Source organism: Nicotiana sylvestris, chromosome 11, assembly GCF_000393655.2.
Source record: "Nicotiana sylvestris chromosome 11, ASM39365v2, whole genome shotgun sequence".
Taxonomy (NCBI): Eukaryota; Viridiplantae; Streptophyta; class Magnoliopsida; order Solanales; family Solanaceae; genus Nicotiana; species Nicotiana sylvestris.
Window position 1 is genome coordinate 54,998,555 of NC_091067.1, and position 15,148 is coordinate 55,013,702.

The window sequence follows — 15,148 nt, forward strand, 5'->3', positions numbered from 1 at the left end:
TTCTTCATAATCTGGCCTTGAAACCATAAGAACAAACACGTAGAAGCCATGGAAGGCTGGTACAGGTCTCCGATGACCTCGGAAGGCTATGGATTAGGGCGGATTAGGGTGGCAGCAGCTAGGGTTTGAGGGTGTTGTAGAGAGTATTTGGGAGAGGAGGGATTTTAGAGGCGGCGTATGGTAACAAATGAAATGGGTTAAGGGGGTCTTTTGGGTTTAAATAGGAAAGGGCAGCCGGTGGTCGTTGATCTAAATGATCAACGGCTGAGATTTAAGGGGTTAGGTGTATCCGGGTATGAGTAGGAATTGGGTTTTAATTGGGGTAGAATTTGGGCTACAATTGAAATGAAATCTGGCTAGATTTTAAATAGCCATTTTTTCCCTTTATTTTATAAAAAATAGTAAATTAAATTTTGTAAATAAATTAAAAGTGCTAAAATGATTTATGGAATATAATTATTAATTTAAAAATACTAGACTTAATTTTTATAAATATAAACGCAACTAAATCTTAAAAGAGGATAATGTTGCAATTATATTCAATTTAGCTTTAAAAATACTAAATGAATTTGTAAAAATATGCACAAATTATCTTAGCTATATTTTAGTATAAATATGAGAATCCAGTAAATGAATCACCAAAAAAGATAATTTTGGGAATTATTACTGGGTTTTTTATGAATAAAATAGGGGAATAAATTGGTTTAAAATTTTTTAAAAATTAAGAAAAAATAATAAAAACATCTGGATATACTTATATATGTATACATATATTATTTTGAAAGTATTTTACATATTGAAAAATATATAGGGAAAAAATTGGGTATCAACAAGTGTGTCCCAACAATTTGAAGCGAGCAACTTTGAGTTCAAGGGCATCTCAAGTAACAAGATAAAGCCAAGGGATTTTGCTCCAAACAGACGGAGGGTATCCATTGTGAAGAGGGAATCACCCAACAAGGGTTCTGTACTTGACAAAGGCACAAAATTAAGTGGAAGGCATATCAGTGATATCAGTGTCGAAGCTGGAAAAAAAATATTGTGCATGATCTTCAATTTTCATCCTCAAGTTGCAGGTATTGTACTTGGCATTTTCAGAGATTAGGAGGCCCTCTTTCAGCTACCCAAACACTTTATACCATTCGGTACCCCTCTTAAGCCTGTGTTAATTTTCTTGATCTCCCCTCTTCTGGAATCAAGTTTAGAGTCATAAAAAAAGTTCATGTCCCCATAGGTTTGTTTTGGAAAGTTCATTCTAAAAGAAAAGTCAAAAAAAATAAAAAAGAGAAAAAGAAAAAAAAAGAAAGAAAGAAAGAAGGGAAAAGAAAAAGAAAAAGAAAAAGAAAGGAAAATAGCAACAAAAAGTATCTTTGTTGAACTACGTTCGACCTGATTTTTGTCACTACAAGATACGTAGGCAGCCTTAAGATTTGGTCGCACCAAATAAAATGTTTTGTAATCCCACGAAGTCGAGAGTGGAGCAGTCTTTCTTAGAAATTCCATCTCGAAAAGAAAACGAAAAAAAAAAAGAATCAAATTCCCTTGTTGTAGAAATTGGGGCAAAGTTGTTAGAATGGATTCCAAAAGTTATAAATAAATTAACCCCGTTGTCTTTATTATTTTGAGCCTTTATGATATCCTTTCTTTCTAACCCTGTCCAAAAGTCACATTACAGTCCAAAAAAGACCTCCCAGATAATCTTTGAGAGTGCCGAGCTAGACATGACAGGAGCATATGATGTTTTTACCATGGTCAATATTTTGTCATCAACAGAATCAGAGGAAATAAAAAGAAAAAGAACAAAATAAGAGAGTCTTATCGGTGAAAACCTTCACATGCACCATAAGGCGACAGTAAGTTGAGAGAGAATAAAACGAGAGAGACTTGATAGTGAAAACCCTTCGGGCACTACAAGTCGAATAAGGACCGTGAATCAGATAGGATAATCGGAGCATTGAAGTCCAGTTTCACATCGATGAGGCACAACAAGAGTTGAACATTAGACTTGCTTGACATATTAGGCCACTTAATCAAAAGGTGCATGTTATGGTCATTAGAGTTGTTGTCCACATCTGATAGGTTTCTATTTTGTAATTTTCTTGTTAGGTATCATCTCTTTCCATTGTCCCTTACTTTGTTCCTTTTGTCTTGTTTACTTCCTCTTCTTGAGTTTGTTTGGTCAAAACAAGTGAGAAATGACATCAAAATTAGCTATCATCTTTCCAATTGCACAAAATGGAATCTGGCTAGCACATCAAAGTGGCATAAGTCAGGAAAGAACAATATGCGCACTGAGTTGGTAACAATCAATGTGCTTTGGGATTCATGTGAAATGCAAAGGTTTGGTATATGTCAATTCATGAGCACAACGCAATAGATAAAATGGTATTGGGTCTGAATGGATCAGAGGTATTTCCTGTGATAAGGGTGACAGAGAAAGTGGTTAGTCAATAAACAAGCAATGTCTTTCAAGTTGAAATCAAAGTTATCATGAAAAGTGAAGGAGCAATCGCCCTCAAAATCAAGGCCACAAACCAACCACCATGTTTAAACTCACAAGTTTTCTTTATTTGAAACAGGGACGAAAGCTATGTTCATATCAAAGCTTGGAAGCTTGAATTTTTCAGGTGTAATGCCCCAATTATGCTTATGCAAAGGCTATTGAGAAGATCACACATCACCCTTAGGAGACACATTTCCTAGTTTTTGGATCATATGAGTTTGAGTCACTGAGGTTTTACCCCTAGGAGACACATTTCCTAGTCTAAGTCTTTCAAGTTATATTTTGCTCTAGGAGACGCACTTCCTAAATTGAGATTTCACCCCTAGGAGATGCACTTCCTAGTTTAGGTCATTTAAGTTCAGCCCTAGGAGACACACTTCCTAGTTGGTTCATTCAAATTTCACCCATAGGAGATGCACTTCCTAGTCTGGGTTTTTCAGGATATACCTTTAGGAGATGCACTTCCTAAATTGAGATTTTAACCCTAGGAGATGCACTTCCTAGTTTTTGGTCATTTAATTCATCCCTAAGAGATGCACGTCCTAGTTGGAGTCATTGAAGTATCACCCATAGGAGACGCACTTCCTAGTCTGGGTTTTTCAGAATATACTTTTAGGAGAAGCACTTCCTAAATTGAGATTTTACCCCTAGGAGATGCACTTCCTAGTTCCGGTCATTTAAGTTCATCCCTAGGAGACGCACTTTCTAGTTTAAGTCAATTAAGTCCATCCTTAGGAGACGCACTTCCTAAATTAAGTTTTGTCCCTAGGAGACGCACTTCCTAGCCTGGGTATTTCAGGTTATATTTTTGTTTTACGAGACGCACTTCCTACATTGAGATTTTAGCCCTAGGAGACGCACTTCCTAGTTTGTGTCATTTGAGTTCATTCGTAGGAGATGCACTTCCTAGTTTGAGTCATTCGAGTTTTATCCTTAGGAGACGCACTTCCTAGTTTGGTTCATTCAAATTTCATCCCTAGGAAACGCACTTCCTAGTTTGAGTCATTGAAGCTTCACCCCTAGGAGACGCACTTCCTAGTCTGGGTTTTTTAGGTTATATTTTATTTTAGGAGACGCACTTCCTAAATTGAGTTTCACCCCTAGGAGACGCACTTCCTAGTCCAGATTTTTCAGGATACACTTTCAGGGGACGCACTTCCTAAATTGAGATTTCACCCCTAGGAGATGCACTTCCTAGTTGGGTCATTTAAGTTCATTCCTAGGAGATACACTTCCTATTTGAGTCATCGAAGTTTCACTCCTAGGAGACGCACTTCCTAGCTTGGGTCATTTAAGTTTAGCCTTAGGAGACGCACTTCTTAAATTAAGTTTCACCCCTAGGAGACGCACTTCCTAGTCTGGGTCTTTCAGGATACACTTTCAAGAGACGCACTTCCTAAATTGAGTATCACCCCTAGGAGATGCACTTCCTAGTCTGGGTTCTTCAGGATATACTTTTAGGAGACGCACTTCCTAAAATGAGAGTTTACCCCTAGGAGACGTACTTCCTAGTTTGTGTCATTTAAGTTCATCTAGGAGACACACTTCCTAATTTGAGTCATTGAAGTTTCACTCCTAGGAAACGCACTTCCTAGTCTGGGTTTTTCAGGATACATTTTCAGGAGATGCACTTCCTAAATTGAGATTTCACCCCTAGGAGACGCACTTCCTAGTTTGGGTCATTTAAGTTCGACCCTAGGAGACGCACTTCCTAGTTTGGTTTATTCAAGTTTCACCCGTATGAGACGCACTTCCTAATCTGGGTCATTCAGGTTTTATTTTTAGCAGACGCATTTGCTAGTCAAAGTTTCTTAGTTCTACTCATAGGAGGCGCCATCCTAGTCGAGTATTTAGTTTACTCTCATCATTACATCGATAGCATAAGTGGTTTAAAATTTTGCTAACAACTTAAAAATCTTCCTAATACAAGCTAGGGCAGAAAATTTTGTTTGTTTTGTTATTTTGATTGCAAGCACCCACCTGGAGAACAAGGGAATTCGTTTCGGGATTATTTCAAGTTTCAAGTCAGTAGCAGGCGCCCACCTAGAGAATAAGAGAAGTCATTTCAGAATTCATTTCAAGTTTCAAATAGAAGGTAGCACGAGTGTAAGGCCCCGTGAAATTTTTTACCCAAAATCTGAAAGCTCGTAGTGCCAAGTTAGGAATATGTCCTTTGGACTGATCTGTGCATTAAAAAGTTAAGGAATAATGTTTTCCAGAAAAGTGTGTTTTCGCGATCCGTTATGCGGTCGCATAATAGCTATGCGACAGTTTGATGGTTAATTTTGAGGTCAACTATGCGGCCAATTATGCAGTCGCATAATCAATATGCAGGCCGCAAAGTCATCGCATAATCCCCTTGGAATTATTGCGAGGGGCAGTTCTGCAGTGCATTATGCGACCGCGAACAAGTATGCAGACCGCATTCTTGCCGCATACCCGGACAGTTTGTTCAGGTTTTTGGGACTATTTTTGCGGTCCATTATGCGGGTCGCATGTCCATTATGCAATCGCAGAGTGTGTCGGGGCTCCTATTTTCTAACTTTTAAAACCTGACCCCATCCCATTAAAAACACCTCCTTAGGTCCCTTTTATGATATTTTACTGCAAATAGAGTGAGAGAGGAGGTTCTAGAGGGAGAGAGTGATCTTCATCAAGTTTCCCACTCAGTCCTTGCCTAAACCCTTGAAGATTATCAAGTAAAGCTGCTAGGCCTTCACCCCAAGAGGTAAGAACTTGAGCACTAACCTTTAATTTCGAAATTCACACTAGAATGAATAATTAGCAAGTGGGTTCATAGGTATGAGAATGGATTTTCTTACATGCATAAATGATAATAGGGTATGGGGAGGTTGTGAGCTAAAAAGATAGCAATTGGGGTGTAAGATGATAAAAATCTCACAAAAGGATCCTAAAATCACAATGCACACTTAGTGCTTGATAATATGCTCAAATGAGCTAGAACCTTAATCATGTCTCTAATTCTTGGTTCTATTTATAATTTTCATAAAATAGATCGAAGTTGCTAGGAAATTTTGAAATTTATTGTAAGAATTTAAGGAAAGCTCTATTGAGGTATGTATGGCTAAAAACCACTCTTCTTAGAAATTGAGCTTCCATGGTGTTCGTGCAAATGTTGTAAGTCCAAAATTTGATTGATGTAGTACTTGTTATATCAAATGGATCAATGTTGTGAGAATGTATGTGGAAGGTGCGTCTCCGTGTGTTTTATATGCTATTCTTTATAAAATTGAGGATATGTGAAGAACATGAACTATGTGCTAAAATGCCTAAATTTCAAGTCAAGGTTACATTGTGATTATTATGCCGAACTAGATGAATTTCTCTCTATGCTTATAACTTGAATTGTTCTTGTATGTGCCTATGATCTTAAATGGCAAGTTAAATGTTGAAAAATGGGAATAATGTGAAACGTGGGTTATGGAATGTGGCCTAGTGCCAAGTATGATGTGGTAATTGTGACCCCAAGTGCCAATGAAGTAATGTATGTGAAACCAAAAATGGAAGTGAAATCATTAATAGAAAAGGGTAATGTCTTGGTAAGACGGCCTAGCCGATCAGGCCGTAGTCGGATGCCATACTATATACATGGTGGTATTGTGTTGATAATTGAAACCGGAAAGCGAGAATGAAATGATGATTTTGAGGTATATGTCTCAAATGAGGCAGCTTAGCCGATTGGTCCATGATCGGACTCCGCTCAAGAAAGCGGTGGTATTGTGAATGGTGATGAACAGTATTAAAGGCCCCAACCTAAAGCTACGGAAATTATGTAAAAGTTATATGACTCTTTTATTTGATGATGTGGTGTTCGTTTAAAGACTTTGATTGATTTTTTGTGATTTCCTTATTCTTGTATGATAGTTCTTTCTAATGAGATGGTGTTTAGTTATACATACTAGTACTATTCCATTGTACTAATATCCCTTTTGCCGGGGGTGCTACATTTTTGAATGAATGTAGGTGGCTCTATAGCGGACAGTGCCGATCGCACGTAGCGGAGTGTCTTCCTCTCAAAATCTTGGTGAGCCCCTTTTCCTTCAAGTGGTTATGTTATACATCTTTTGTTGTAAATTTCCACTTTTGAGCTATAGTCGGGTCCTTGTTGCTAGCATTATCATAACTGTCTTTTGTACCCTTAGAGGCTCCGTAGAGGTTTGTGTGGGTTATGTTTGGGTTGGATGGATCACTAGACCATGTTGAAATTCTGAAATCTTGTTTCCTCTAAACTGTAAATTGTATGATGTTTTGGGAATATAACCATGGTTTAAGGTTTATGATATAAAATGAACTAACAATGTTGAATGTATGATCTCTCCTAATGTCTAAATAAACAAAAGCATGGTTCCCTTAATCATATTGAGTAGGGTAGAAAGTGTTATAAAGGCTTGCTCAGTTGGGTTCACTCGATTTAGCGTCGGTTGCGCCTCCCGAGGTTGGGGCGTGACAACGAGTTGCCTGAAGAATAAGGTTTTTACCTCGAGGCACAGGGGTTTGAGATGACCAAAGAAGAAGTCTCAATCCAAGAAAAAGAAAGAAAAGAAAAAAAGAGGGAAGTGAATCCAAATGCAGAAGCATATGAAAGATGTGAGCTGCTCAAGACATGGTTGAAGTCACGAGCACTGCATGTCCAGTCTTGATCCGAAGAAGCCGTGGAAGAATGAACTAACACCTGCAGCTAACAAACATCAAGATTCAGATCAGATTCCGCATGAAGAACCAACCAAGACTCAAGATCAAGCTTCAGAAGACTCACAGATATGAATCTTGTAACTCGTAGCTGATAGGCTTAGTTAGTCTTTTTTAATCATGATTTTTGATGTAATAATAGGACCGCAGACCGAAACCTCGACGGAATGGAACCTTAATCGGTTCTCCACCTCGGTATACTCCATCACTGTTCATACTTCTAAACTACATGTGGCCTGATTCCTTTATAGCCAAGGATATGTAGGCAGCTCAGATACCAGAGCTCGGTCACATTCTCCGTTCTCTTAGTTTTTGGTCTCTCTAAATAAGGGTCGGGTCAAAAAACCTGTCTCATCGTTCTTTGTCTGAAAACTCTTCGCGTTTCCAGTCAAAGAGGGGTAGCTGTAGACGTGTGATTTTTGACCCTCCCCAAGATTTTACATATTTTAGCATACAAATATTTAGTTTAGGCTTAATATCTCTATTTCATTTAGTTTTGACTTTCTTACTTTATTTTATCACAAACATAAAAATTACAAAAATATTTTCTTTTATTTAACTAATTAATATTTTATCTAGTTACTTTTATTTTATCTACCTTACATAAAATTCGAAAATACAAAAATAGTTACACTTTGTTTTCAAGGATATTAGTGTTTTTAGTAGTAGTACTATCTTAATTTTGCGATGATTTTAATCTAATCTTATTATTATTTTAGTATGATATTTGAAAAATATCGAAAATAGTTCCATATTTATATATAATTGAGTTTAATTAATTAGATAGATTTTTGCATTATGTAGTATATTTATCTTATATTAAAAGGTATTTAGCTAAGGTTTGGACGTATTTTTAGTCCAATTTTAAGGCCTAAATCTGAAGCCCAAGACCCATGACCCATTTCCCCTTTTAATCCCTATCTTCTTCACTAAAAACCTTAGAGAAGCAACCCTAGAGAGGACCCATATTTTTCCAGCCGCTCCTTCTTCTTCATGGAGACACCAACCCTAATTCCCATATAGCCAGCCATCACTTTTCAAACCAGACCAGATTCCGGCCATTTCCACCTTCATCTTCACCAAGAAAGAGAGTGAGAATGGACAGTCGTTTCCATGAACACCCCTAAGCTTCTTCTTCTTCTTTTTTGAAACAAAGTCAAAACCCTAAGAGTATCATCTTCCTCAGCCTAACACCCCTAGAACCCTAAGCTTCAGCAACACTAACCAGTGACCACCACGCCGACGACCCTAACAACAGCAATGACCTTTCTTTTTCACTCGATCTCACCAGCTCGCCGACAAACACGAACGACCTTAAGAAGCCGGCCGAATCTCGACCATTCTCTAACAACCATCGCTGCTCTTACTTCTTTTTACCATAGCTTGCCGGAAAACACTCACACACAGCCACACACACACACAGAAACGAGAAAGGGACAGCAGCGAACCAGTGGAGTTTTTGTGAGCATGAGAGGAACTTGAATCTGGTTTCAAGCTTCGCTTAGCTTATTTCAGATATTGTTCATTCAATTTCTTTTGAAATCGTAATTGAGATATTGTCGAGATCAAGGTAGTTCGTCGAGGTTCCGGTTGTAGTCCAAAATCGGATCCAGATTTCTATTTTGGTGAAAATCATGTAAGGTCTGATTCATACAATGCTTCCTGAAGGTTTATTGTGTGATTTTGCTTAATATCATGCTTAGTATTTGATATATTGCTTATTGCTCTATTTTAATGACTTCTTGGTATTGGTTCTTGTTGTTTAAGTTTAATATGTTTGAGACCTCTTTCTATGGATTTGTTTGATCCTTGTAGTTGTAAATTTCTGCTCTGACGAGTTACCATCTCGTTGCTTTGTTTGGCAGAATGTGATGATGTTTCATTTGTTAATTGGCTTCATGTGCTATTTACCATATTTGATCGTTTGGTTTTTAAGTTATGGGATATACACCCTCGTACTCTTGTAAAAGAAAAGGCTGTTGAATTTTCCAATTGCTTAGTTGAATGAATAACTGGATTACTCTCTTGTTGGTGGATTTAGTTGGAATTATCTTGAGTGCATTAGGTTGGAGGTAGTAGGTAGTAGGTTTGTATATGGAAATCTGATTCCTTTGATGTTGGTGGATGTAGCTGCATTAACTAAAGTGCACTAACAAGAGATGTCTCAAATCGGGATACGTCTCATCGTAGTTTGCTTTAGGCGCGCTATAATAAAATTATCATGGTTATAGGTATGGTTCTCGTGATATAGTTGTGATACATAATTTCCATATCCGGGGTTACATTTATCTGACCCGGTCACAACCTCTAATAATGTTAATAAATTAAACGTGTTGTAGATCGTGGGTACGGTTCACAATTTTTTTTTGCAATGTGTACCAAAAAAACAAGTGTACGACAATCGTAACTGTCACGACCCAATTCCCGAACCCGGTCGTGATGGCGCCTCTCTTGAAGACAAGGCCAGCCAGACCAAAACGGAACATTTCTTTTAAACAGTTAAATATCATAAACAGTTCTAAACATGATATAATAGCCATAATTTGCGGAAAATAACGATGACAATAGAAGAAACCATCCCGACACAGCCCAAACCGGGGTGTCACAAGTCACGAGCATCTATTAGAGTATAAATACTACTACACAGTCTGAATTATACAAAATAGGACTGATAAACAAAAGGAAGAAATGTGGTGCCGCGAACGCTGGTGGTCACCTTGCTAAACTCCGATAACTTAGCCCCCGATCGGCTCAAAACCCGCTACCGAGTGTATAAATACCTGCATCAGCACACAAGGTGCAAGGAGTAAAGTGAGTACTCCAACTCAGTGAGTAATAAAGGTAAATAATAACTGAGCAGTAAGAAATCACGTAAAGCAACCAACATGCTGTAGAGAGGTAGTGAAAAACCCTTTGAGAAAAATCGTGAAGCTGTGAAATCTTTAGAAATATCTTAGCTCAGTTTAAAACTCTTTTGAAAATGACTTTCTCAACAGTTATGCAAATGAATGCAAAACAAATAGTGCAGATAAGCACGGAAACCCGCCCCTCGGGCGCAACACTCAATTAACAGATAATGCCAAGCAATCAGATAGATATCACATGAAGTAGCACAACAACAGATAATGGCAGACAAATGAAATAAAGTAAACACATAGAACAGTACCAGCACCGCTGCGGCGTGCAGCCCGATCTATTTATCGTCGACGACGCTCACTAGGGGTGTGCAGACTCCGGGAGGGGCCCCTTACGGCCCAAGCGCAATATCAAGCCATCTCGTGGCAACAAATCTAGGCCCTCGGCCTCATATAAATCAGTATCTCATTGTTGCGGCGTGCAGCCCGATCCAGGAGTATCCTCACAATATAGGCCCTCGGCCTTACTTAGTCAAAATTCACATAAGCCCCTCGGGCAACAGTAAAACATGATGCTCATCCCAAAATATTATTTAAAATACCATTTCAAGTGTTACAGCAGAGTAAACATGGCTGAGTTCTGAAAATAGTAGAAAATAACATGACTGAGTTCAACTATATAATCAAACAGTGAGGAAATATCAAACAACAATCCTCGAAGGGTTCAAATAGTTTGCACTAGGCCCAAAGATGGCATTCAGCCCAAATAATGATGATAACAATTAGTTTTCAGTTAAATACGTGGTAAAATCATCAATCGGGACGGACCAAGTCACAATCCCCAATAGTAAAAGACCCCACGATCGTCATCCAACGCGTGTCTCACCTCAATACAGCACTACGATTTGCAAATCCGGGGTTTCAAACCTTCAAGATATCATTTACAATCATTACTCACCTCTAACTAGGGGTGGGCGTTCGGTATTTCGGTTCGGTATGTAAGAATTTCGGTTCGGTATTTCGGTATTCGGTTTATCAATTGTGTATACCAAATACCATACCAAAATATTTCGGTACGGTTCGGTATTTACTATTTTGGTTCGGTACGGTTTTGGTTTAACAATCAATGAATAATCAATGCTAAATTGCTAAATGCTAACGCCTAACCTAACAGTGCACAAGTGCACAAGTGCACATGCAGTCATGCACAATTGGAAGAGGAATCACAAATGCAGTGTTTGCACTTTGCACAATCAAAATTCTAAAGTGTTTGCACTTTGCACAACTGCACAACTGCAGTCTGCACATGGCTCATGGCTGAAAGCCTGAAACAAGAATAACATATTATTCTGCAGACAACAACTTCACAATCTGGCAACTGCAGATGCAAACTTGCACGCCAGATCTGGCAATCAACTTAATAGTTAACACTTAACACTCACAGTGCAATAAAAACACAGTCCAAACTTAAACACATGGCAGCTGAACACTTAAATTGTTAAACAGTTAAACTACAGATGCTAACTTGCACAACTGCAGTCTGCAGATGCTAAACCCAGTGCAATAAAAACACAGTCCAACAAAAACAGTCTTAACACTTAAACACATGGCAACTGAACTGGCCAATTGCAACAGTCTTAACACTTAAAGTCTTAAACAGTTAAACATAGTGCAACAAAAACAGAGAGAGCAATGTTTGCACTCTACTTTGCGAACTTCTCTGTTATCTTCTTTCACCACAAAGTATTCCCAAATATCGGAGCGTTGAGCAGTAGCACGGGGCATGATTGCACTTGAACTTGAACCTAAAAAAATATAAATCATAAGTTAGAATATAATAGTTTGATGATAATAAAACAAAACTACAAACTATTAAGTATATCATTATCACCAAACAAATAGAGTATTAAACTTACCACTCAAGATGCAAGTTGCAACTATACATCAAACAATGCTAGTAGTGCATCCATTATTTTCCATATCTAAAGATAATACGACCAAATATGTCATACAAATGAAAAAGCATGATATGTTATTTTGGATTAAAATACACACAAAATATTAAAGCTTACCAAGCTCGAGTTCCTCAAGATACTTCAAGTCTTCTTCAACACTAATAGGATTCTTCTCTTCTCTAATCCAATCTTGAACACAAATAAGAGCTTGCACACATTTAGTAGTCAATGAACTCCTAAATGAATCAAGAATACGGCCACCAGTGCTAAACGCGCATTCCGACGCCACACTAGAAATTGGAATTGCCAACACATCACGAGCCAACTCCGAAAGAATAGGAAATCTAGGAGCATGTGTTTTCCACCAACTCAAGATATCAAATTCTTCACTAAAAGGCTCTTGTTCTTCACTAATGTATTTATCCAACTCCGATTTAGCACCCCCACTTCCATTGTCTTCCTTTTGTTTCTTTAAGCTAAGCTTAGTCCTAATTTTTGATACACTTATAACACTCCCACTAGGTGTATTAGATGTGTTGTTAGATGAAGCAGAACTAGATGGAGATTGAGGACAAGATTCGGTTGAATACTTTTTTAGATACTCTCCAAACAAAGAATTCATATAAGCATACACCTCAGCATTTATTTTCTTCCCTTTTTCCTCCCCAAAAAGTTCTTCAAGTGCTCCCTCAACATATTCAAATTTGTTACGTGGATCCAAGACGGAAGCAATAAAAATCATTTTATTCATCTTTTCAGGCTCACCCCAATACTTCTTGAACTTTTCTTGCATTTGCTCAGCCATTTTTCTCAAATGCCCATCCTCACTAGCTAAACACATTTTCAAATGACAATAAAGTTCAGATACATCCTCAAAATGAGAATTACAAGTGACATAACGTGAACCTGAAACTTTTTTAGTTAGCTCGTGAAATCTTGCAAGAAACTCTATCACATTCCTCATATTCACCCAATCATCAGATTCAAGAGGACCTGCATTAGCACCATCTTCACAAAGATGAGAACATTGATATGCAGAAAATCCATCATCAAAAAGATGCAACTTGTCAAAGGCTTTTTCAAATTGTTGTGTTGTATCCAACATCAAATAGGTGGAATTCCACCTGGTAGGAACATCCAAACACAACGTTTTGGTACATTCTACTTTTACATGTGCACAACACTATTTAAACTTTAAGGTCCTTGCAGGCGAAGATCTCACATACCTCACAATATTTCTAACACGTGTCACAAAAGCATCAAGTTCTTTCAAACCATCTTGCACAATTAGATTTATATATGAGCCATGCATCTCACATGAAGATGTTTACCACTCATCATATTAGTTTTCCACATATCTAACTGTTTAGACAATTCTTTGACAGTTACATCATTTGAAGAAGCATTGTCCACAGTAATAGTGAAAACCTTGTCTAATTTCCATTCAAGCAAACAATCCCTAATAGCTTTAGCCATCTCTTCACCCTTATGACTAGTGATAGGGCAAAAATTAAGTATTCTTTTATGCAACTTCCAATCCCTATCAATGAAGTGGGCTGTCAAACACATATAATTTATTCTTTGTAATGAAGTCCAAGTGTCTGTTGTTAGGCAAATTTTTGGTTGTGCTTCTCTAAAAGAACTTCTTAGAGTTTGCCTCAATTCACCGTAAACTTCATAACAATTCCTTGTTATTGTTCTACGAGAAGGAATACGAAATAGTGGTTGAGTTTTTCTCATAAACTTTTTAAAGCCTTCATTTTCTACAAAGCTAAATGGTAGTTCATCAGTAACTATCATCTCAATTAAGGCCCTCCTAACCACTTTTTGATCAAATTTCCAAATTGATCCTTCATCATTTTGGCAAGATTGAAAATTTATCTTTGTTTGACTATTATCTTCTGCAATTTTAAGTGGGTATTCTTTGCATCTAAGCAAATGATTCTTCAATCCTGTTGTTCCATTCTTAGATGAATTAGCAGCATAAGCTTGTTTACAATATCGACACCGTGCTTTCCCAACCCCATTAACCTCAAATTTATCAAAATGGTTCCAAACGTCAGACCTAGGTTGCATTGCTTTCCTTTTCTTGGAATCTTGAGTATCAATGGTGTTGGTGTTACTATCTACCGTAATAGGTAAACTTTCACTAGAACCAACATCACTTACTTTACTTGTATCTTCCATCTATACAAAATTAAACAAATATAAACATAAATTAACAATCAACAAATTAACTAATAACTACCTTGCTATCAATAACAATCAACAAATTAAGTACCTTGCTACCTTACAAAATTAAACAAATACAAACATAAATTCCCAGTAGTTCAAGTAGTTCATAGCCCAAAGTCAAAAAAAGTTGAAGGTTTCAATGACTCTATTGTTCAACAAATGATCCTGGGTTAAAGAATAAGAGAGTGACTAAATCTTTTCTTGAAATTCTAGAAGCCAACATACTAGAAGATATTGTATTTCATGATTTTCAAAGAGAGCAGTCTGCTATTGTTAGTTGCTCATATGATATGGTAAAGTTCAAAAACTCAGACCTAAACAAGGTAATACAACCAAAAGAAAGAGTATGAACGTGATACAGATGATATTTTCCTACTAAAGGGAAAAGCTCGGAACATCAGTTCATTCAATCAGAAATACAACCAAAAGAAAGCGAAACATACCTTTGAAATTGAAATTGAATCGAGCTCGGAACACTGGAACAGGACAGCAGCGTCTTCGACACTTCGTTTGCCCGGAATCGAATCGAGCTGGAAATCGCCGCCTATAACCCTAAAATAGTTTGATGCAGAAAATCAGAAATTAAATCTCAAAAAAAAACTCAGAGAGTAGTCGAGTACTGGGATGAGATCATGAGAATGAGATGAGACTTACAAAACTTACAAAAGTAGTGAAGTTAACCGGTGAAGATGATATGAGACTCGAGCTCGAATGTCGACTGGTCGTAACTCGACTCGCAGACTGATATCCTAGAGTCGCAGTCGATTCTCGTCTTCTTATTCTCGTTCTCGATGATATCTCCTAAGCACCGCGAAGGCTGAAGCAGTAAGCAAACCCTAATACCCTATCTCGAACTCGAATTCTCGATGATATCTCCGACTCCCAGCCCT

The 15,148-nt window shown here is 37.6% G+C and overlaps 1 long non-coding RNA gene across 1 annotated transcript; it reads right to left on the reverse strand.

Moving 5' to 3' along the window:
* Nucleotides 1–13,881: 13,881 nt before the first annotated feature.
* Nucleotides 13,882–14,775, reverse strand: LOC138882379 (uncharacterized). Its single transcript, XR_011403970.1, has 2 exons — nt 14,702–14,775; nt 13,882–14,210 (listed from the first exon to the last, which is right to left on the reverse strand). It is a non-coding gene; the product is annotated as an uncharacterized lncRNA (long non-coding RNA).
* Nucleotides 14,776–15,148: the final 373 nt, after the last annotated feature.